At 40.9% G+C, this 22,555-nt stretch overlaps 1 long non-coding RNA gene across 1 annotated transcript; it reads right to left on the bottom strand.

Moving 5' to 3' along the window:
- Positions 1 to 782: 782 nt before the first annotated feature.
- On the bottom strand, positions 783 to 21,852 carry LOC121142645. Its single transcript, XR_005879674.1, has 2 exons — positions 21,702 to 21,852; positions 783 to 923 (listed from the first exon to the last, which is right to left on the bottom strand). It is a non-coding gene; the product is annotated as an uncharacterized LOC121142645 (long non-coding RNA).
- Positions 21,853 to 22,555: the final 703 nt, after the last annotated feature.

Raw genomic sequence — 22,555 nt, 5'->3', positions numbered from 1 at the left:
AATTGACATAAAAGCCACAGAGAAACACTGTCTCAAAAAAAAAGTCAATATAAAAACCAAAGGATTCAAGAGTTAACCTTTGTCTGGTCAGCTGTTTCTGGGGGTTAAACCAGCCCAGTCTTAATCTCTTTGATCATCAGCCTGGGAATCCAGCATGGGACTGATCAAGACCCTCTGAATCTGGGTGTCAGTGAGGAGGCCTAGGTAATCAATTGAGCCTTGGGCAGCAGATCAGTACCCATCCCAAGTATACACACGGACTTTAGACTCCCATAGAACAATGTGAGGTGCACTCTCACCCTGAACTCTTGGGGAAGGGTCTAGGCCCTGCCCTATATGAAATGACAGACTATGGACACCCCCATGGAGGGCCTCACCCTCCCTGGGGGAATGAGGGGATAACGGGGGGGGAGGGCACGGGAGGAGGGGAGGGAAAGGGAGAGGGACCTGGAACTGACTTGTGAAGCAACCTTGTTTCTTATCTAAATTTAAACTGGAAAATAAAAATAATAATAATAAAAGTAAATAAAAAACCAAAGGATTAAGGGATTGGTGGTAATATATTAGCCCTTAAATATTTGTTTTTCTTCTCTTCCATATCAGGTGGCTCTTCTGGCATGAAACAGAGATTTCTGGTTTTCTTTAACAAGCATGCTTGGGTATAGAGAAGGAGAAAGCCACCCTCCAACTCCAAAGCCAGCTTTTATCTTTAATTGGACCAGGACTAGAAAAGAACCATTTGCATTATTTGTCTGTAGAGAAAAGCAGAGACAAACATATTGGAAGGTTTTTGGAATTTTATCCTTTTGGAAATATGATGTTCCAATAGATCAATTTACTCCTTAGGATTATCTGTCCCTTTTCTTCAGATATCTCAATTGTCCAGTGGTCTTTGGATTCTTTCGATGGATACCTTTATTCTCCTGAAAAGACAGAAATAAAACCCTAAATTTTGGGGAGGTTCTCCTTTGGCAACTTATATCTGATCAAATGAAAAACATGTGTTAGTTTTATAGGTTAGTTTAGATTAAACAGCCATGCTGCTTGATGAACTATACCTCAGTTCAGACCAAAGAGGTGACCCTCAAACTGCTCCAACGTCACTGCTCCTCAGACTGTTGTGCTCTCTTCAACATAGCTAGAGACTAATTCTCAGACTGAATGCCTTTCCATCCTCAATGTGGCTGGTGAATGAATCCCATCTCTGTTCCTGTCCTACATACCTCTCATGAGTCCTGGGATTGAAGATATATACCACCATGGCCTGATCTCTAGAGCTTGAGGCTGACTTTGCTTTCTGAATCCTCAAGCAAGCTTTAATAAATCATAAATATCATAACACCACAAGGAGGCCTTTGTTTTAGGTTGCCAAGTTTTGGCTCAGGTGAGGAGGGTGAGCAAGAAGCCAGACATATTGGAAGGCCGTCACCTCAGCTGAGCACCCATTGCCCCTCTCCTGATCTGTCTGTCTATCAGGGAGTCGAACTTCTAGTCCCTCTACTGCTACACATTTCAGACTGGTTCCTAGCCTACTGTTCTCTGCTAGTGGCAGGCTTGTTTTCTGACATGAATTTGCAAACTACTTAAGTAAGAACAGTAAGAAACTTTGATGCAAGAAAACTGTAATGAAGATTATAGAAGCAAAGATTTAAAACATATTATTGTCTTGTCAGGGACCAAAGAGGTTGGAAAAGTACTGATTATTACTCAAAATGTGGCTTCCCAAGAGTGAAGGTTATTCTCTGAAACAAAAGAAAAGAGTTTGGTCCATAAAGGTGACCCTTGTAGAGCCAGCAATGGGAACTGCTGCTACTGTGCCCTCTGAGGCTGCACATGTCCAACTCTTGGAGTCAGTGTCGCAGTCTCTCACAAAAACCCAGCATGAGATACTGTGTGCACCATTCAAAAGCCCCTTAATCCTCTCCAACTTCAATGACACTCAGAATCCTCCCGTGAATTTTAAATTTCATACACTCATAGTTCTCCTATTTTGTTTATTGAAACCTGCTCTCTGAAACAATTAGAAAAGGTAGTGAATTAAAATTCAAATAAAAACCAAATTAAAGAACAAACACCAGTAAGGAAAATTTATAGCAAAGCTAGCTACTATAACACCACTGCTAAGATCTGGTGTTGAGAGCAAAAAGGAATGTTGATTTCAAATTTTAAATCTTAACAACTAGATCTCTGCAGCATTTAAGGAGCTACATAATTAGCAAGATTACTCATTCTAGTTATGCAAATATGGTTCTGAATCATAATCTATTAATATCTAATAACATATTAAGAGATGAATGGGAAGAAGGAACATTAATAAATCCTTAATGAATTTCTATGATACATTTGGCATAATTTAAATAGGAGTTCTCTAATTAGCCCTGTTTGTTATTTTTAAAAGCCTTTCATAAACATGAGTAATGCTTTCTTGAAGTGGTAGACCACCATTGTGTTTAATGATGTAGCTAGAATAGGCATCTTGAGAAATTCAGAAGGATGCTAAGAATATCCTCAGTCAAAATTAATATTTATGTCTATGGAAGTTTTAGTAAGAACTATATAAATAGTGAAATAAGAGGCAGAAATATAGGAAAATAAAAGGCAACTTTGTTTTCTGTGCAAAAGGTGTAATTTTAGGCCTTACCAGAAAGAATCTACTATAGAAGGGCATAAAACAAAGCAAGATGGTCTGTTACAAAATCAATGCACTCTGAAATGACTTTATTTTCGTAAAACGTGATTAACTAGGAAATACAATGAAGAAAAAAAAACTAAATGAAACCTGATCAACCATTCAAGGAGTTCATCTAGGAAGCTCCAAAGCTGCCTAGGGTTAAACTCACAATAACCACGGAGTGCCTTTGCTCTCCCTGAGCCCACATACATCCATGCATGTGGCCAGGACACCTGCAGCTTTGTAATCAAAGGATCCTATGTTCAATGGGGAAAAGAATTGCTTCTCCTTGTAAAGAGAGCTTTGCTTTGTTTTATTTTTGACAAAGGCTAGCCTTTAATTCATGTTCCACATGCCTCCTCCTATTTCGTGCTAGCATTAAAGGTATGCTCTGGATTTGAAGAAAATATGAAAGTTCAATACAATTTTCTTGTTAGGAAGACTCGATATTGTAGAAGGCCATCCTCTTTATTCTATAAATGCAAAGTAGTCTTCAGCTAAAATATTAATAGTTTTAAAGATTTTTATACTTCCTACCAATAGATTCTTTTAAAAATAATAGATATTTCACACTAAGTAAATATTAATAAGTAAATTAGTATTAATTAATATTAAAATTCTTAAAAGATATTATAATTTAAAACAGCATAATACTGGCAGGAAAATGAAGGAGAGAGAGACCCAAACATGTAATACACAAATGATAAATGTGTAATTTAAAGTTAATTCATTAACAATAAATGGAACAAGGACAGAGAAATGGCCCAGTGGAGTTCTGGCCTATAGGCTATGAACTTATCATGATTTTGTATTTCCCCAAAATCTAAGCTGGGCATAGTGCCTCACATTTGTCGTCCCTGCACGTGAGAGGCAAAAGAAGGAGAATCAGGAGTTTAATGTCATCTTGAGTTGTGTAGCAAGTTAAAGGCCAGCTAAGGCTATATGAGACCTGGTCTCAAAAAACCAAAAAGCAGAAGTTTTAATATTGAAAAATGAAATCATAGTGGAAGAAATTGTGAATAGATGTAAGTTTTGGAATGTTAGACAATGTGAGCATGTATATGCTTATAATTTGACGTTTTCTTTGCCATGATTTCAATGACTACACAGCAAATGGTACAGCACTTGAAAAACTTTTGGATTCCATTGTTGGTTTTGCATTGCAATCCTGTAGATGTCACTAAGTCTAGTAAGTTTAAGGTCTACATACTATCACTTACTTTCTATCAATTCAACCTATTCATACAAGAGAGATGCTAGAGTTTCCCGTCACAATAATGAAAACTGCTTTCTTTTCCAATTCTGACAGATTTGACTTCATCTATTTCTATGCTCTACACTTTATCATTCCATTCCACAGCATGCACATCTGTAATGGTAGTGCTTCCATGGCTGTGCGTTTCACTGAATGTCTGAGCAGACAACTTGCTGAGAATTATTCAGTTTGCCTTACGGTTTTAGGGAGAATGTAGGCAAATTCACATCTTAGCAGGCAGGTATCAGAGAGATGGGATTCATGGAGGAAGTAGGCCAAGAGATGGATAGCCTGTGACATGCCCCCTTGTGACTCACTTCCTCCACCTAAGCCCCATCCCGCCTTTTCACCACATTGGAATAGTGCCAAGATGTTATGAGTCCATCAGAGGATTGGTGCGTTCATTAGGTCAAAGCCTTCATGGTCTAGTTATCTCTGGAAATGCCATCACAAGCCACTCCATGAGATACACATCTCAGTCTAATTATGTTGAAAAGATTAACCATTACAAAGTGAATCAAATTAACTCTTCAGCCTTGTGAGGTGACCCTCTTTGTCACTTCATTTGGAAATCTGCCTCATTTGGTATTAAAATTTTTATTTTGTATGTATATGCTTTTTGCCTGCATGCATGTCTACAGAGTGCCCAGGAGAGCACTGGGTCCTCCCAGAACTGTGAGTGATGGGAACCCATGCAGGTTCTCCAAAAAAGCAGCCAGTGTCCTAACCCCTGAGCATCTCCCCTCCCCCACCGCAACTGATATTAATATACCCTCTCCAGCTTCCTTCAAATTTATGTTTGTATGTCTTTCCCATCCATTATATACAACCTATCTATGTCTTTATTTTCAAATAGTTGGAGACTGCGTTTTTACTAAGCTTGTACATTCTGCCTTTTAACTGGTGTGTTTAGACTATTAAATATAATGTGATTATTAACACAATTTAAGTCTAATGCATTAACATTTGTCATGCATTTCTTCCATCTGTTCTTTCATTTTTCTTCTTATATCTTTTTTTGTGTTAGACATCATTTCATTTTATATCAATTACTGATTTATTCATTATGCATGATTGTTTTTGTTTATGTGGCTGTTGTTCTAGAGTTTAATATATAAAACTGTCACTAACTACATCTACAATTTAAAACACTGAAGCAATGCATTTCTCTGTCTTCGTTCCCATGCTCTGTATTTTACCTCTACCCTTTAAAACCATCTAACCTGTTACCATTTCAGCTCAAACAATTTTCTATTAGAAATCATTCACAGTTACAAATCTTTATAACTTTCCACGTTCTTCGCTGTCTTATGTAATCAGTATCTCTCAACCTCAGTACTGAAGACGGGAAAAATGTCTCAGTGGTTATAAGTGCAATCTGCTCTGGGCAATGGGTAACGTACATCTTTAATCCCAGCACTCAGGAAGCAGAGGCAGTTGGATCTCTGTGAGTTTAAGGCCAGCCTGGTCTAAGAGTGGGTTTCAGGACAGCCAGGGCTGTTACACAAAGAAATCTGTCTCAAAAAAGAAAAAAAGTGCATCCTGCTCCTGTAGAAGAGGCAAGTAGACTTCCTAGCCCCACACTGGGGAATTCACCACCACCTGTAACTCCAGATCCAGAGCATCCAAGACCCTCTTCTGGCTCCATGGATACTGAATTCACATGCCCAACCCCACACACAGACACACGTGTACAACTGCTGGCCAAGCAAAACTCCCTGAAAACCTCTTCAAACATTGCAAAATGTTCTCTAGGAAGTAAATGGTCCCTAGTTGAGGATAACAGTCCCGTAGGCCTGAAGAGTTTCCTTTAGTATTTCCTTTACTTTAGGTCACCACCTCCATCAACCCCTCCTTCTTCCTCTAGCGCTAGAGATTGAGCCAAAGGCCTCATCTATGCTAAGCAAGTACTTTTTCTTATTTTCCAGATTTTTGTTATGATATACTCTATAGAGTATTGATCCTTTTGTGTTTGGGGATTTATTGAGTTTTCTAGATTTAGAGGTATATAATTTACATCCAGTTTGGGGGGGTATCCATTTTTCCACACATTTTCTCTCCCCTCCCCATCCTTTCCTAGGATTGTGATCGTAAACAGTTTAACAGTATCACACAAGTCACAGGCTTTGTCCTTGTTACTTTTCAGCTCTTTCTTCCTGTGTTGGTTCTGATAGGGACCAGTGTTCTGCCTTTTGGTAGGTTAATTTTTTCTGTAATGCTTCTCACTAATCTTATTATGGTTCAAACATGAAATGCTCTCCAGACTCCTGTTTGAACACTTGGTCCCCAAGGGGGCACTGCTTCTGGAGTTCTTAGAACAAGCTTCGTGACTGAGGTTGGGTCACTAGGGCAGGCCTTTGGGATTGTTCACAAGCCTCCGGCCAGGTCAAGCCTTCTCCTTCCTGATTCCTTAGGACTTGACAAAGCTGCACCACGGTTCCCACCACCACAGCCATCTGCGGATTCTCTCCATGGCAGACTGGTCCTGAGACAGAACTAAGGCAAGTCCTTCCTCCCTCAGGTTCTGTCTGCTCTATTGTAGAAATAAGAGAGTAATACAAACCTCAAGGACAGGGTTTCCATTTCAACTGTTATGCTTTTATTTCTCTAAAATCCACATTTTACGTTTTCCCTTGTCATGCTCATGTCTTCTGGTAAAGTAATAAACATTTGTATAGTTGTATTGGTTTTGTTATGGTCCACATCTAAAAATTTTATCATTTGTGACTCATTTTATTTGTCACTTGCTATCATCTGTTTTCCCTGATTACAAATTTCCTTGCTGCTTGTTATACGCTTCATGTATAACCTGCTTCTGACTTTAGGGACTCTGCAGAGTCCCAGTCACTGTGCACATTGCTCCCTGTCTTAGTGTATACTTCTGTGAGCTTCCACAGGTGTTGGTCTCTACTTCCTTTATTTAGCAAGATTTATGTAACTGCCTGACTTCCTATTTGTACGGTGGTCCAAAATGCACCTCTAGGGTGGCTTTAACACCACAGCACTTTTTGGTTAGTTTTCCGTCTCTTAGGTATCATGGTATTACACTATGGTGGCTAATTTCTTAAAACAGCCATCATATTATATTATATTCTGTTCTGGTGGTTTACAGCTGCAAGGCACATATAGCACCAGCCAATCAAACACAACCCCAAATAGAATCCCCTGAGCATCCAAACACAACAGGGAGGAGGATAGGGGAAAAAACCAGATTTCTTCTTGCCTTTAAATCAGAACTCCTGAAAATAATAGTCGACCCAATTAAAAAAAAGATGAAAAACTACATATTTGTAATAAATCTATGAAAACATGTTTAAACTCATAATCAAATAAAAGCAAGATGAAATTACCAGGGAAACAAGTTTCTCTGTGATCTGTTAGGGTGGAAGTAGAAAAACAAAGCTCTTGCCCTCCTGGTGGGTGCCGAGGTTGGAACATGCATTTCCACATGGCATGTTGTCTTGTCAGGTGCTCAAAGCAATGGGCCTCCTGATCTTGGGTAGAAAGATCTAGAAATGTGTGCTAAATATACCTTTTTCCTCTTAAGTTAGCTGTCTCATATATTTCATTTTATTGATAAAAAATGAGTAAGGCCATAGAAATGTAAATTTTACATTTCATCTGTGTGTGTGTGTGTGTGCTCACAGGTGTGTGGAAATGTGGAGGTCAGAGGTCAATCCTTGGTGTCAGTTGCCTTCCTTCATCGCTCCCCATCATTTGCTGCTTGTTTGTTTTGTTACCATGGCTCTCCCACCGAAACTGGAGCTTGCCATGTCAGTTAGACAGCAGGACGCACAGCTCTGTCTGTGTCTACCCTTCAGCGCTGAGGTTCAGACAGCTTGCTGCCACTCCTGGCTTTATGTGGGTGCTGGGGATCTGATCACAGACCTTCATGCAGACCAAGCTCTCTACTCACTGAGCCATCTTTCCAGCTCTTGATACTTTGAATTTTAAACATTCCACGGCCTTTGACACAGAAAGATCTATTTCCCAAGAGGAGGCTGAATTTAACCCTTTGATCAAATACTGAAAACTCTCAAAGAGCTACCCAAACCTTGTAACGGAGAAAGTTGGAAATGATCCCACAATTGGGATCAATTAAATAATTTATGATATCTCTGGGCAAAATTATATGTGCTAATATAAAATGATAAAAGTAGTGAACGAAACTTGGAAACACAAAAGCAAATTTTAGGACGAAATGATATAATTATAAAGAGAAGTTACACCTCACGATAGCCAGGAGGGGAGGGGAGAAAAAGGGGGAGGAGATGTCTATGACACCTTCAGGAGTAGGTTCCCACTGTCCCACCTCCGACTGCCCTATAGGCTGGTAAATAAGCCCTTAGCATATGAACTGTTGAGACACATTTAAGATACACTCTACCACAGGCTAGCAATATGCAGTGTGTTACTCTTGCAATGCCAGGCAGCAACAGTGGCAGCAAGCCACAGGCCTGTCACACCATCACAGAAGTAAATAGCCACCCTCCACAGGGTTCTATAGCTGAGTGAGGCCATTCGGTAGGCTGCATGGATCACACGCAGTCTTGACTTGTTACTTTTTTTTTTTTTTTTTTGGATTTTATGAAACAGGGTTTCTCTGTATTGTTTTGGAGGCTGTCTGTCCAGCTTGGCCTCGAACTCACAGAGATCCGCCTGCCTCTGCCTCTGGAGTGCTGGCAACTTGTTACTTTTAATTCATGGTGGACTTGTCAGGATGTCTCCTTGATGTTAGGTGAGCAGCATCTGCATTTAGCTGAATTTGTGGGTGGTAACACTTCAGAGGAAATGAGCTCTGTGTGTGTGTGTGTGTGTGTGTGTGTGTGTGTGTGTGTGTGTGTGTGTACAAATCTACCCATGGTTTGCTTTGTTACAGTCTTTTGTAACCTGCCAGCACAAGGTTGCCTGGTAAAATAGATATCCTGAGAACATGAGTTTGGTTGCACAGTAGATACTAGTATATTCGTGTTAGGCACCTCCTATAAGCTACTAGATGGCAAAGCTGACATGTGAGAATAGAATATTCATTCTTTCTCAGTTACATAAAAATTCCCCCTCCTTGTTTATAGGAAAATATTAGCTGGCTTTATGTCTATAAAGATAACATTCTTTGAAAAAAATGCATTAAATGTGACTTGTTTGTTAGTCAGCAAAATTACAAGGCTTCCCTGGTTCCAAGTTAAGTCTCACTACCCAAAAAACCTTACTAAAGACATGATGACCTCACATTCCAGTGTGGGAGACTGGTAAGCAGATATGCTCAAGTTGACTGTGGTAAGTCGTCTTCTGATGGCTGAGCAAAGAGCTGTCAGTGAAAAGCACAGGGGACTTTGCTGGAGACAGTCAAGAAGGTTTCACAGAACAGGTGACATTTGAGCTACATCTTGAAGGATGGACAGGAGTTTGCCAAGTGGATGAGGTGATCTCTATATACAGTGCCTAGTACAGAGCCAGGCACTTTGTGAGACCCAGTAAATGTTAACATCTAGTTCCAATCAAGGAAGTGTTCCTGGAAGAGGACACCAGTCCGTTCAGCTCAAGGAACACTTATTGAGTATCTTGTGTATGGCAGGAGCAGTTCCAGGTTCTTCAATCCTACGTGCCAAGCACAGCCTGTGAAGACAGATAATTATACAAGGGGCTGGTGTGAGCCATGTTCAGATCTCCTATTTATAGAGTTTGTTCTCCAGATGGAGCAGGGATGTTTGTTTTAACACTGCTGACGCATTCCCTCTTGATTGCAAACCCCCCTACTATAGCCCTGACAGCCCTAAGAAGCAGGTAGCTCACGACTATCGCAGACTTGATTTCACAAGTCATTGGCAACAGTGTGGCCTGCCTACTCCCATCCATGTGCTCTGGGCTACCTTGCTCCATAGGTGGGGTCAGGTCCAGGCAGCAGCTCTCCCTCACAACAGGGTAGAAGATGCCTGATGCTGTATCTGCCTTCAGCTCACTGACCTAGTGAGTTGGACTTCCCTTTGAACCTGCCAGCCCGAAAAATCGTGATGTTTAATCATATGCTACCATACAGTAGAATATAGGCAAGTATAGACACCACGATCTATAAAATGTATTATTTTGATCACAGAGCCTATACACTCTACACCTACCATAGGATGTTTATATGTACAAGGAATACCCCCACGCTGTTTTTGTAGCAATTCTGCTGGGCCAGCTGGGTCACAATCAATAGAGAAATGAGTCAGGTTCAGGGCAGCTTTTATTTAACGCTGGTAAGTCACTAAGATGAGATAATTCTAACAATTATCCTAGGAAACAGAAGCACAGAACATTTGATTTACCAAAGACTGAAGATAAAAATTATTAAGATTGAAAGACAGATCTCATGGATCTCTAAGCCCACTCTCTCCCTATCAATGCTACCATTTATTATTTTTGTATCATGTGCCAGACACAACAAAAGATGTTCAAATACACTGTCTTGTCTCATAAATGTTTTACAATATATTTTTGAGATTTATACTTTAACAAGTTAAAAATATATATGGTAAGTCAGATGGTGGAGGCACACGCCTTTAATACCAGCACTCAGGAGGCAGAGGCAGGCAGATCTCTGTGAGTTCGAAGCCAGCCTGGTATACATACACAAAACTACACAGAGAAACCCTGTCTCAACCCCCCCCAAAGTATATATGGTAGACAATATGAGTTTTCAAAATATTACACATTTTCTAATGGTTAAATCATGGCAGTTAACATGTGTATTACCTCACACAACTGTGTGTGGTGAGAACATGTACAATCACATGTACATAGGCAGTGTGTTGTTGATCCCCACTTTATGCCCAGGGTTGATACTCTGATGATGCCCATTTTTTGTTTATACACACACACACACACACACGAGAGAGAGAGAGAGAGAGAGAGAGAGAGAGAGAGAGAGAGAGAGAGAGAGAGAGAGAGAGAGAGAGAGAGAGAGAGAGATGTCACACCTACCATGGGTGTACATTAGAACAAAACGGAGAATTTTAGGAAGAGACTTGCCCTCAGAGAGCCTAACTGTCCAGGAGAATCCACACTAATTTAAAACTTTCAGGTGACTTTAATGCACTGTCTCGTTAAGACCACTGCTCTCAAAAGTTAAAATTGGTAGGAGGGAGTCTTGCTTATTATGATAAGCATGTCAATTACAGACTATTCTTAAGTTGGCTGTAGCAGGCTGGAGAGTGGGTAGGCAATTAAGAACAGTTGTTCCTCTTGCAGAGGATCTGGGTTCCTTTCCTGGCACCCATATGGTGACTCACAACCATCTGTAACTCCAGATTCTGGGGATCCTACACCCTCTTCTGACCTCTGGGTACCAGGGATACATGCAGCACACAGACATATGTGCAGCAAAACACTCATACACATAAAACAATCAAATTTATCACTGTAGAAAATGTAAGTGATTGTAACTCCTAGCACGGTGTGGCGGTGTGCACCTGTTATCTGGCTCTCACCAGACAGAACAGGGGGATTGTCACAAGTGACTTCAAGTGAGTCCCAAGCCAGCCTAGACTACACAGCAAGATCCTCCATCAAGAAAGAAGATGATGGTAATCTTATAGCTTCTGTAAGAAACCCTGAATATTGGGCTCTGGCTGTGACACTCTCTTGCTGAGTATCCTTGGCATTGCATAAAATGTTATGAAAGAAGTAATAGGAGTTGCTGAAAAGACATTCTATATATTTACAGAAGGAATGGATGTGGCTTGGCCTCTTGTTGTGATCACAACAAAGTGTCATATAATCCCTAGCAAAGACTTCAGGAAAAAAATATCATTTCCCTAATCACCCTAATGTAAAAACCATCTACTGCCTCCAACTCCTGCTGCCAAATGTTTTCCTAACCATGGACAGGCTTTCTCCTGACAGATGCTCCAGGCTGATGCTTTATCTTAGAGACTTGTGGATGTATCTTCTTAGTCACGATTATTCTGATTGACTGCCTCTCATCCCCCACTAAGCTTCACAGTGGATTCGGATGCAAAGAGTGGCCAATGGACTCCCTTGGCTTCTAGGCAAAATATCCTCCCCCCTCTGCTGTCCAGTACCAACCCCTTTCTTGTAATCAGGATCGATTGCTGATTGTCATTTCAGTTGCACGCAGAGCATGTGGTGAAGGAACAGCCTGGAATTGTCTAGTGTTTCTTAAAAGAATTATTCTTCACTTGACTATAAGAGCACTGCACCATGGGATTGAAATAAGAGCTTGTGGATAAAACAAAAAGACTAAAACAACAGAACCACAATCACTTCTACATTTTGGTTCTTAGCTAAGTACTCCAGCTATGAGAAAAATTATATATATATATATATATATATATATATATTGGTTGATGACTCGAAGAACCTATTGTAACTGTGGGGCAGCTTCACATGTGACAACATAAATAAATGATAAAGAATTTGTTTCACCATTGTATCTTTCTGTAGTAAGGAGACTGTCCCTCCAAATCATTCTTAAATGAGGCTCCTTCATCAGGCACAGAGTTCTAAGAGATTCCACGGGAGTTATAGCAGGCTGTCACTGCATGGATAGTAGTACCAGAAGAAATGTTACAGGGAAAGAAGGCAAGTTGTTCTGTGGTGATACAACTCTAGTGTAATCCGTCTGTCACTGGGTATCAGGCAAGGCCAGGGAGTGATGCCACCACAGTGACTTAGTGTTGGTTCCTGTTTAGTGAAAGGGGCATTCACCAGTGGTTGCAGGCCAAACAGCCTTGCTGAAGGGCAGTCTGTCTTCTAAAGCCACATGTAACAAGCGTGTTTTCCCCACAGCCGTGTGTTCATAAACCAACTGTACAAGCACCAGGAAGTCAGAGAGAGGAGCTGGCACCTCATGAGAGCCCATATGGAATGGTCCACTTGATTAGAGAAAGTCTCATTCACTGTTGATCCAGCAGTGATGTTTGCCTGAGATAGGAATCCCCTGACTCTGCCCACTCCGAAGTCCACCCTGAAACTGCTCTTCAGACCACCTTTATTCTGTTTTTGAAAGTGCCTCTAAGTTTCTCACTAATTTGCCAAGCAAATGCTTGCTCATGAATTAATACGGAACCCAACTTGCCACACTGTGTCTGCCAGGTGAAAAGAGAAGTCAGGTGAAGCCATGCACCCTCTGGCTTGCCACCTTCCTTAGTGGCAGCCTCAGGTGTGCCTGACAGTACTGACCTTGGAGAAACCGCTGTAACCACCTTTCCAGGCTGGGCACCACAAGCGGACACACTTCTATCTTGTCTTTACTTAAGCCTTCCTCCACTTTCTGCAAGACGAAAACACTGTCTTTTCTTTAAAACATGGAACAATTTAAAACCTGTCAACTTCTGTGTTCCCTGCACATGGTGTGGGGGGGGGGAGTAAAAAGAAAAGGAAGCTGGGCATAGTTAGAGAGGGAAAATGGTGTGGAAGTCGTCACTGCCACAGTGCAAAGTAAGCACAATGGGCATTTTTATCCCAAATTATCACAACTTGTAAAAAGTGCAACGGAGAAGGCGTGGGTGCTTTGTGAAACCTTCACCCTCTGTGCTGAGACAGAGTGAGGAAACACACACCTGTGCCCACGATGTGTGTGGGCAACTCAGGTGTCTGGAGTAGAGGAGAAATGCTGATTGATGGAAGAAAGCTGGAGAACACCCTGGGGGATGGGTGAGCCCTGAGCACTGGGTACAAGGCAGGCATCAGAACACATAAGGAGAGGGACCAGCCTTGTCATTTCCTCTTAGCCTTGTGCCTAGTCTGCATCACCACTGAGGTTTAGGAGTCGAGGAAAGGAAAACACTTAAAACCACACTTGCACCCAAAGAACTGTTTCAAAAACATGAACATAGCAGAGGAGAGAAAATACAGCCCTAAGGGAGGATGAGTCACACACATGGGAAATTGAAGTGCTGTCTAATGGCGGTCAGCCAGGTAAGAGGGGTGGGCTTTTGAGGGGGCATGCCATCTCACTGCTTTATTAGTTGGCATTATTAAAACTACGAGCTTCTGTAACTTATTTTTGTCTAAATGTTGAATATAACTGACTTGGATTTCTCTCTCTTTTTACTTTCACTGATTCTTTGTGGATTTCACATCGTGCCCTCTGACCCCACGTACCTCCCAGTCCCTGACACCCGCCCTCTTCCCTTGCAACCTCTTCCCAAAATAAAACCACATTTAAAAGAAAAGCAAAAAGAGCAAAAACAAACTAACAAAAAACGGAGAAGGATCTTGTTGTGCAAGCTGTGGTGTGACCCACTGAGTCACAGTTCACCCTTTAGCCCATTCATCTTTACTTGCAAGTGTTTGCTACCATGGGTCATTGGACTGGCTCAAGGCCTCTGGTTTCTGCTAAACCACCAATAATGGGCTCTCACTGAACTCCTGTTGGATCGCCCACTGTTGTCTTGTGTCACAGAGATCCTGTTGTGGGATAATCTTTGTACCTGTGAAGATGTGTCTTTCCCAAGGCACCTTCTGATTGGTTTAGTAAAGAGCTGAGTGGTCAATAGCTAGGCAGGAGAGAGTAGGCAGAACTTCCAAGGTGAGAGAGGAACTGAAGATGAAGCTAGGTGTGCTGAAGACACCAGGGAGACCCAGCATGAAAGAGAGGTAATAAGCCATGTGTCAGAATATAGATTAATAAAAACAGGTTAATTTAAATTCTAAGTACTGGTGGGACAAGTCTAAGCTAAGACCAAGCTTTCATAATTAATAATAAGCATCTGTGTCATTATTTGGGGGCCAGTGGTCTTGACAACAAAGTATTACTGCATTTAGTGCCCAATGCGGGGCACATAAATCTACACAAGGCCTGAAAAAGCTGGAAAAAAATCTGAATGTGGAGTCAGAGGTGGCTTCCAGGTGACCTCAGACTCTCAAGACCTGGTGCTTGTGGTATACAAAGATGGACTCCTTTAACACAGCCAAGAACTTGAACAGCTTGTGGGTCCAGAGACTAGATAGACATTCGGCAGCCTCCCAGAGGCTGGGACAGTTAGGAGCTGCTCCTGCCATTTCTTGCAGACCTGAAAGGGGCAGAGAGTAAAGTGATATAAAAAATAAGCCACATAAGGATGAGTAATACACAGGATATCTGGATCCTGTATGCTGCTTTGCCCTCTTCCCGTTTTTTGAATGCTGATGAGTGAATGACAGCTGCTGAGAGATATTGGATTGGAGAAAAAGCTACTGAAATAAACCAGCCTATATATTTTATGTATGTTTTCATTTTAGAATAGAATTCAGGAAATGTATTGCACTGGGAGAGAGGTTATGCTTTGTTTCCAAAAGAAACAAAAAGCTATGAATTTCTTCAAAATTAATGAAGATCAGATTTGACTGGAAGAGGCCTTCTGGAAATATTGGCTGCAGACACGAAAGAGGAAACCAAGAAGAACTACAATATGGGTGACATATGTGCTGTTCCCTCCACTATGGCAGCGGCTCTGAGACTGGATGAGATATGACAAATCTTGTTGGCTACAGAGTCCTCAGGACAGTTTGGTTGTAGTCCAAACAGATTTATAAAGTTGACAGATGTCTTTTACCTGGTCAAACCTAGAACAAGGAATCATCTTTAGCTGATTTGTACACACCACATATTCTATACTTGTGTTAATGAAAATATGTATGTTACCTTTAAAAGTCTGGGTGTTTTCAGAACAAAAGTACAAGACATGAATGAAGACAAGTAGCCCAGGTGACCCAGCCTCTCTGAATGCCTCTGTTATGGTTGCCTCAAAAATCTACATCCAAAACAACTTCTAAGCTGCTAGCTGAAATGGTCTAGCCTCACAAACTATACCAGCTAGGACTTTGAATAAGCCTTGCACTTCCCCATCACACAGAGACTGGACAAAGGGGGGATATATAAATGATAGGATAAGAGGGTAGATTACTGAATTTACTTTTAAACTAAAAAAAGCAACTACTAGTCTTAAGTATTTTACTTTGGCATGCAGTTTATATATCGGTATTAATTTAAGGTTATTTATATTATACTATATACATGCTTCTACTCTTGTTTAAGATATTGTCCCTATGCAGCTCATATGACAATGTAATGTAAATTTCCAGTCCTTGAAAGTTATTATTACAAACTAATTAGGGTAATTAAGAAATACATTGTTAGTCATCTAACAACCAAATTTGTGGTCATGTTAGGTATGTTTTCAAAGTCAAGGAAAAATATATTTTAGATACACAAATTGTCTTCAAACACTTCAGAGACCTATAAAATATGACATTTAAGATGTTTTAGTAACTTAAGGCTATTCATGACATTGAGACACTTCTGCTCCTAGCAGCACCAGTTTACTTCAAAAAAGGATGATGGGCATCAAAGAACCTCCTTATGGAGTTTGCTTTAATTTGTGACAAATTTAGTCACTGAGCAAAGAAATTGTCCTTGTCTTGACTGCTGACATTATACTGCTCAAATTTGGACAAGGAGGACACAAAAGAAGGTAACTGCTAGACTTTGCCAAGACAAGATAAGACAACCCTTCAAAACTTCTGATTCACAGAAAAGTCTGTCAGGTATTGCAGTGGAAATGTAGGTGACTGTCCAGGCAGCCAGATGTCTCTGTCATGTCTATAGTTTGGGAAGCTGCTTGCTCTACACTTCTTGTTTACCTGTTAACTTCCTCTTCATGTCCTTCTCTGGTCTTGATTGGTTTGAAAACTAGATAATTATAGTTGAAGTTTTCTTTGTTATTAAATTCAAAAAAGAAATTATATAAGAGATGTAAAGTTTATAGGGTTGAGAAACATAAAAGCTTAAGTTGCTTAAGAAGATGTGTTTACAATGGAGTACTACTCAGCGGGGGGAAAAACCAATGGAATCTTGAAATTTGCAGGCAAATGAACAGCACTAGAAGAAACCATCCTGAGTGAGGTATCCCAGTCACAAGAAGACAAACATGGTACGTACTCACCCATCTATGAATATTAGACATGATCAGGGGAGTGCCAGCCTACAATCCCATTGCCAGAGAGTCTGGGAAACAGGGAGGACCATAAGAGAGGTATGCATGGTACCCCAGAGAAGAGGAATGAGGCAAGATCTTCTGAATAGATTGGGAACATGGCGAGAGGTGGGGTGGGGGGAGTGGGAGCTGGGAAGAGGGGGAGAAGAGGAAGAGAGAGTAGGTCATGGGGGAACAGGAAGGTTGAGTGGGGGGGGTAAAATAAGGGGAGAACAGGATGAGAAATACCGTGATAGAGGGAGTCATCAGTTAGAAGAGAGATCTGGCACCAGAGAGACCTCTAGTGGTCTAAAGGGATGACACCAACTGGCAAGCTAAGCAATAGTGGAGAACTACCTTAAATGCCCATTCCTGATAATGAACTTGACATCTATCCTATATGTCATCCTAGAGCCTTCATCCAGTGACTGATGGAAGCAGAGGCTAACACCCACAGTTAAACACTGAACTGAACCCATGGAACCCAGTGACAGAGAGAGAGGAATGATGAGCAAATTGGCAAAGAATGTGCTGGTGAAACCAGCAGAGACAGCTGATCTGAACAAGGAGGGAGCTCTTGGACCCCAGACCAACAGCTGGGAGGCCAGCATGGGACTGATCCAGATCTCCTGAGTGTGAGAGTCAGTGAGGAGGCCTGGGAAACCTATGGGGCCCTGGGCAGTAGATCAGTGTTTATTCCTGGCATACAAATGGACTTCGTGTGTCCATAACACAAAGAAGGATGCTCTGTCAGCCTGGACTCTTAGGGGAGTGCCTGGACCCTGCCCTGAGTGAAGTGACAGACTCTGGATATTCCCTATGTGGAAGGAAGTGGGGATAGGGTGGGAGGCTGGGGGGGATAGTGGGGAGTGCGGGAGGAAGGGAGGGAGAGGGAACTGGGGTTGACATGTGAAGCAAGCTATTTAAAATTAAAGTAATAAAAAGGTTAAAAAAGATAATTGTTCTTATTGTATTTAGTTTTACTATGTTAGAGTTAAAAACCATTTTTTTTCATTTAGATGAAAGGGGGGAATATCATGGGATATTTGTACTCTGTATGAAGATGTGTTGCTGTGATTGGTTTAATAAAGAGCTGAATGACCAATTGCTGGCAAGAGAAGATAGGCAGGATTTCCAGAGAGAGAAAGGAAGAGGAGGGGAATGTAGGTGCCCTGAGATGCCATCAGAACTCTGAGGAAGTTAGATATGTGGTACAGAGTAGAGGTAACTGAGCCACTTGGCAGAGCTTAGATTAATAAAAGCAGGTTGATTTAAGTTATAAGAACTAGTGGAACAGGTCTAAGCAAAAGCCAAACTTTCATAATTAATGATAAGTCTCTGGGCCATTATTTTGGGCTAGCAGTCCAAAAATAATCAGACAAGAAAGCTTGCTACCCAAGGCTACTCAGATTGGTGGGGCCCCCAAGGCAGCATGGCCCAGAGAAGTGTTTGTAAACCCCTGTAAAGTCCAGAAATCTTGCTTGGCCACCACAGTCTTTATGCTACAGATATTTTTGTAGAGACAGAAAACTCTTCTTGGATAAACACCCCAAGAACTGAACAGGGGTCTAGCAGCTGCAGCTAGCTGTGTGGTCTAAAGCAAATCACAGAACCTGTCTGTGAAATGAACAATACTAAATGTTCTCTGAACCTAATTTCAGCTTTCAAATTCAAATGTTCTCTGAGGGTGTATCTGGGGGCATTGACTATGATCAAAATATGTGGTATGACATTCTGGAAAAATTAATCAATTATTAGGCTTTAAGAAGATTTGATTAATGCTTATGGGAGCCCTCATTTAACGTCTAGAAAAATAAGATGGGGTCCAGCAGGGGTCACTGTTGTAGCACCAATTCCCATATCTGGTGTTCTTTTATGTGTTGGGCCTTTGTTAACAACAGGTCTGTTCTTCGTTTACCTTGATTGACACTACCAAGACTTTCTCTGTTCCCATACTTAATCTAATTGTTCTCTGAAGGGACTTGGGAAAGCCCTTCCTGGATGTTGTGTTCTGCTATTCCCTGATCTGGTTTATTTACTCACTGTCTCAGCCTGACATCAGAGGCTTTCAGCCTCCACTGATGTTGGTACTTTGGGAGAATTTATTCCACCTGCCAGGCAATGTTCTTCTTCCTTTTTCTTTTTTTGAAGAACTATGCTGAGAATGTTTCTTTTACATATAAGAAACACTTTCTAAAGACAAAGCCCAGCAAGGTTGTTTCTAATTTAAATAAAAAAACAGGTATTTTTTTTTAATATTAAGGTACCTGGCAGAGTGCCTGAGATATGGCAGCTACCATGTAAGAAGCAAACTCTTCTGAAATAGCCCCACCCAAACCTAAAAATACAGTTATTTTTTAAGCTTTAAAAAAAAGACACAAAGTTCAATTCTATCTTGATTTTTCTCTTTTAAAATGTTCCCCAAAATGTATTTACTTCCCTTAGGGTCGATAAAATGTTATATTATTCCTGAGGAATCTATTATTCTACAGTCTTGCTGGTGGTTTATATTTCCCATAGTAAGTCTGTTACATATATGAAGCTAGAACTGGACCAGGTCTAATATGCAATGGAAAGATGTGGATTCTGTAGCAGTTCTAATTTCAACATTCTATTTGGACTCTAAAAATACAGTGACTAAACATACAACACAGAGTTAGCACTATCTGTGTCTGTGATGCTGAAAGCCTAACAGTGCTCCTAGGAGATCACAGGCCTCCCACAGTCTAGATTAACAAAAGCTATATCCTCAGTCTTAGAGGTTCATTATACCCTAAGTCCTTTTCTTAGAACTCAAAATCTCATCATGGTTCTGATGCATCAGGAGCCAAGGAAATTAATTCCTATACCATGAAGAGTGGCTTCCAGTTCTTAGCAGATTTCTATAAGTCTGGGGTGGGTGGGATCAAGATCAAATGCTTATATGCTGAATTTGTTAAAGAATTAATAAAAGATGCTTTAAAGTATTTAATATATTATTAATGACTATAATTGTGTCATTAATATTTGACAGGTTATATAATTAATATTCTATTTATATTATAGAACATTCAGATTCTTTCAAATTTTTGTTTCAATTTACTTCATAATATATCCTTGCTGGTAAATATCTTTGGGACTATATGTATATTTTTTAAACACACACTTTTAATACACACACACACATATGTATGTATTAAGAATCTGAGTTACCGGGCTGGAGAGATGGCTCAGAGGTTAAGAGCATTGACTGCTCTTCCAGAGGTCCTGAGTTCAATTCCCAGCAACCACATGGTGGCTCACAGCCATCTGTAATGAGATCTGGCGCCCTCTTCTGGCCTGCAGGCATGTTTGCCGGCATAACACTGCATACATAATCAATAAATAAATCTTTAAAAAAAATCCAAAACAGAATCTGAGTTACCTTTCCAAGTTAATATAAAAATATATTGATTTAGAAGTCAAGCATAAAAGCCGGGTGTTGGTGGCGCACGCCTTTAATCCCAGCACTCGGGAGGCAGAGGCAGGTGGATCTCTGTGAGTTCGAGGCCAGCCTAGTCTACAAGAGCTAGTTCCAGGACAGCCTCCAAAGCCACAGAGATACCTTGTCTCGAAAAACCAAAAAAAAAAAAAAAAAGAAATCAAGCATAAATATTGACAATTACTAATTCCCTCCCAAACCATTGCTAACCCAGAGTAAAAGGCTTTTCAGAAATCATTGAAAGAGAAGAAATAGGGAGAGAGGAAGAGAGGGAGGGAGAGAGGGAAGGAGGGAGGGAGGGAGGGAGGGAGGGAGGGAGGGAGGGAGGGAGGGAGGGAGGGAAGGAGGGAGGGAAGGAGGGAGGGAGGGAGGGAGGGAGGGAGGGAGGGAGGGAGGGAGGGAGGGAGGGAGGGAGAAAGGAAACCATTGTCCAACAACATACCCTGGTTGGACATATGGATAATCCTAACCCTTAGGAGGTAGAGGCAGGAGGGTCAGGAGTTCCTCCTGGGTTATATCATGAATTGGAGTCCAGCCTGGGCTACAGAAGACCCTGTCTGAAAAACAAAACAAAAGAACAAGAAACATTGTCCTTCTAACTGTAAAGAGTACTGTCTTATTTTTAGCACAGATAGAAGACTGGCTACTAAAATCAGAGTCTGCCGTTCAAGTCAAACTTCTTTGAAGAGAGTTCTACTTGTGTGAGGCCCATTACTAAAAGCAGAAGATAAAGAAAGTACTAGAAGTATTTTGTCATAACTTTCCAATTTTTAGAAATATAATAATGTATTAATAAAAGCAGTACTACATTTCCAAAGAAAGTCAATTCCGCAAGTAGAAAGCATATGTGTATAGATAAAAGGATCAGGTCAGTAGATGAATGTTTATAATAAAAAAGCATTAGATATTACTAAAATAGTATGTGACACAAACCAGAAAATGAGTACTTAGATGCCTGAGAACAGAAGCAAGGGACAAATAATGTAAGGTTGCTGGTGTTTTTATGCCGTTTAAACTGTTGCCTCACATGGAAAAATATCAACATTCCATGTCATCTTGTAGTCATCCTTAGTTTTCCTTCATTTGTTGAGTCTGTGTGACCACCTCATGTCCAGTCATTCTTTGGTGGCTGTGAGTCCTATAGTGTTAAGGTCAGGCTTGGTTGGGTGTGAAATTGTTTAATGTTTCCAGTTTCCAAAACTGGTGTTCCGTTGTTTGATGTTGTTAACAGATTTCAAACACAGCTGCTATTGTGTTTGCTCCTTGAGAAGTCCCTGGCTTGGCAGCTTGACTGTGGGAACCCAGAGTCCAGGTGAAAACTAGTTAGAGGCGGTCAGAAAAAAGTCATGTACTCACCCACTCAGCTCCTTCTTGCTCACATGCCAAGAGAGTGAGCTTTCTTTGCCTCCTGTCCTGACACCATTGCACTTGGAGCAATTGCTGGGGCAGTCACTTTCTGCCTAGCCCAGTGCTTTAGTTGTATTTAAAAAAAAGCCCTCACCCCTTGCCAAGACCTTCCATGTTCCCCAGCAACAAAGAGGCATCTTATTTTGGGGCCTCAGTGGAACAAAGTTTTGTATGCTATTTCTCATCTCTTCAGCAAATCTGTTAGCTGATTACTGACATTTAAAAGACAAGAAAGCTAAGCAATAGAGAAGTTAAATCCTTGGCCCAAAGCCACAGGGTTAAGACCATGATCCAAACCCAGGCCTGCATAGCAAATCCTTCACTCGTTCCATCTGGCTGAAGCTCTGTTTAAAAGGGTCAGGGAGAGTACAATTCTTAAGTTTACAAGAGTTGTTCCTGGACTCCTGTCTGAATATGAAACATTACTTCCCTTTTTCTTTTGAACCATGTTTCTCAGCAATCAAAAGATTTATTATTGCAGGATGTTTCCTGCCAGTGAAGTCTATTGAGCTGAATTACAAACATTGCCTTGCCTTCTGTTACTGTTTATATTTACTCATGGGTGGTTGAATCCTTGTTAGTATTCTATCTGAGTAAATGCATTTGAATTGGGAGGATATTGAGGGAGGTAGGGGAAGGTATTTTATAGCTGCTGGAAGTGGGAAGCAGATGATGACTATGTCAGAAATATGAGTCTGGTTCCTGATGGCTTAAGAAATAGAAGCCAAAAGTAAGCTGAGGAAATAAGCAGACCAGGCCAATCAACCATGAAAAACACTAAATATAATCGCTTCAAACCACAA

The sequence above is a fragment of the Mesocricetus auratus genome, unplaced genomic scaffold (genome assembly GCF_017639785.1).
Source record: "Mesocricetus auratus isolate SY011 unplaced genomic scaffold, BCM_Maur_2.0 Super-Scaffold_100010, whole genome shotgun sequence".
NCBI classification, from domain to species: Eukaryota; Metazoa; Chordata; class Mammalia; order Rodentia; family Cricetidae; genus Mesocricetus; species Mesocricetus auratus.
The sequence above is the reverse complement of the archived record's forward strand: the minus strand, read 5'-3'. Positions and strand labels throughout refer to the sequence as shown.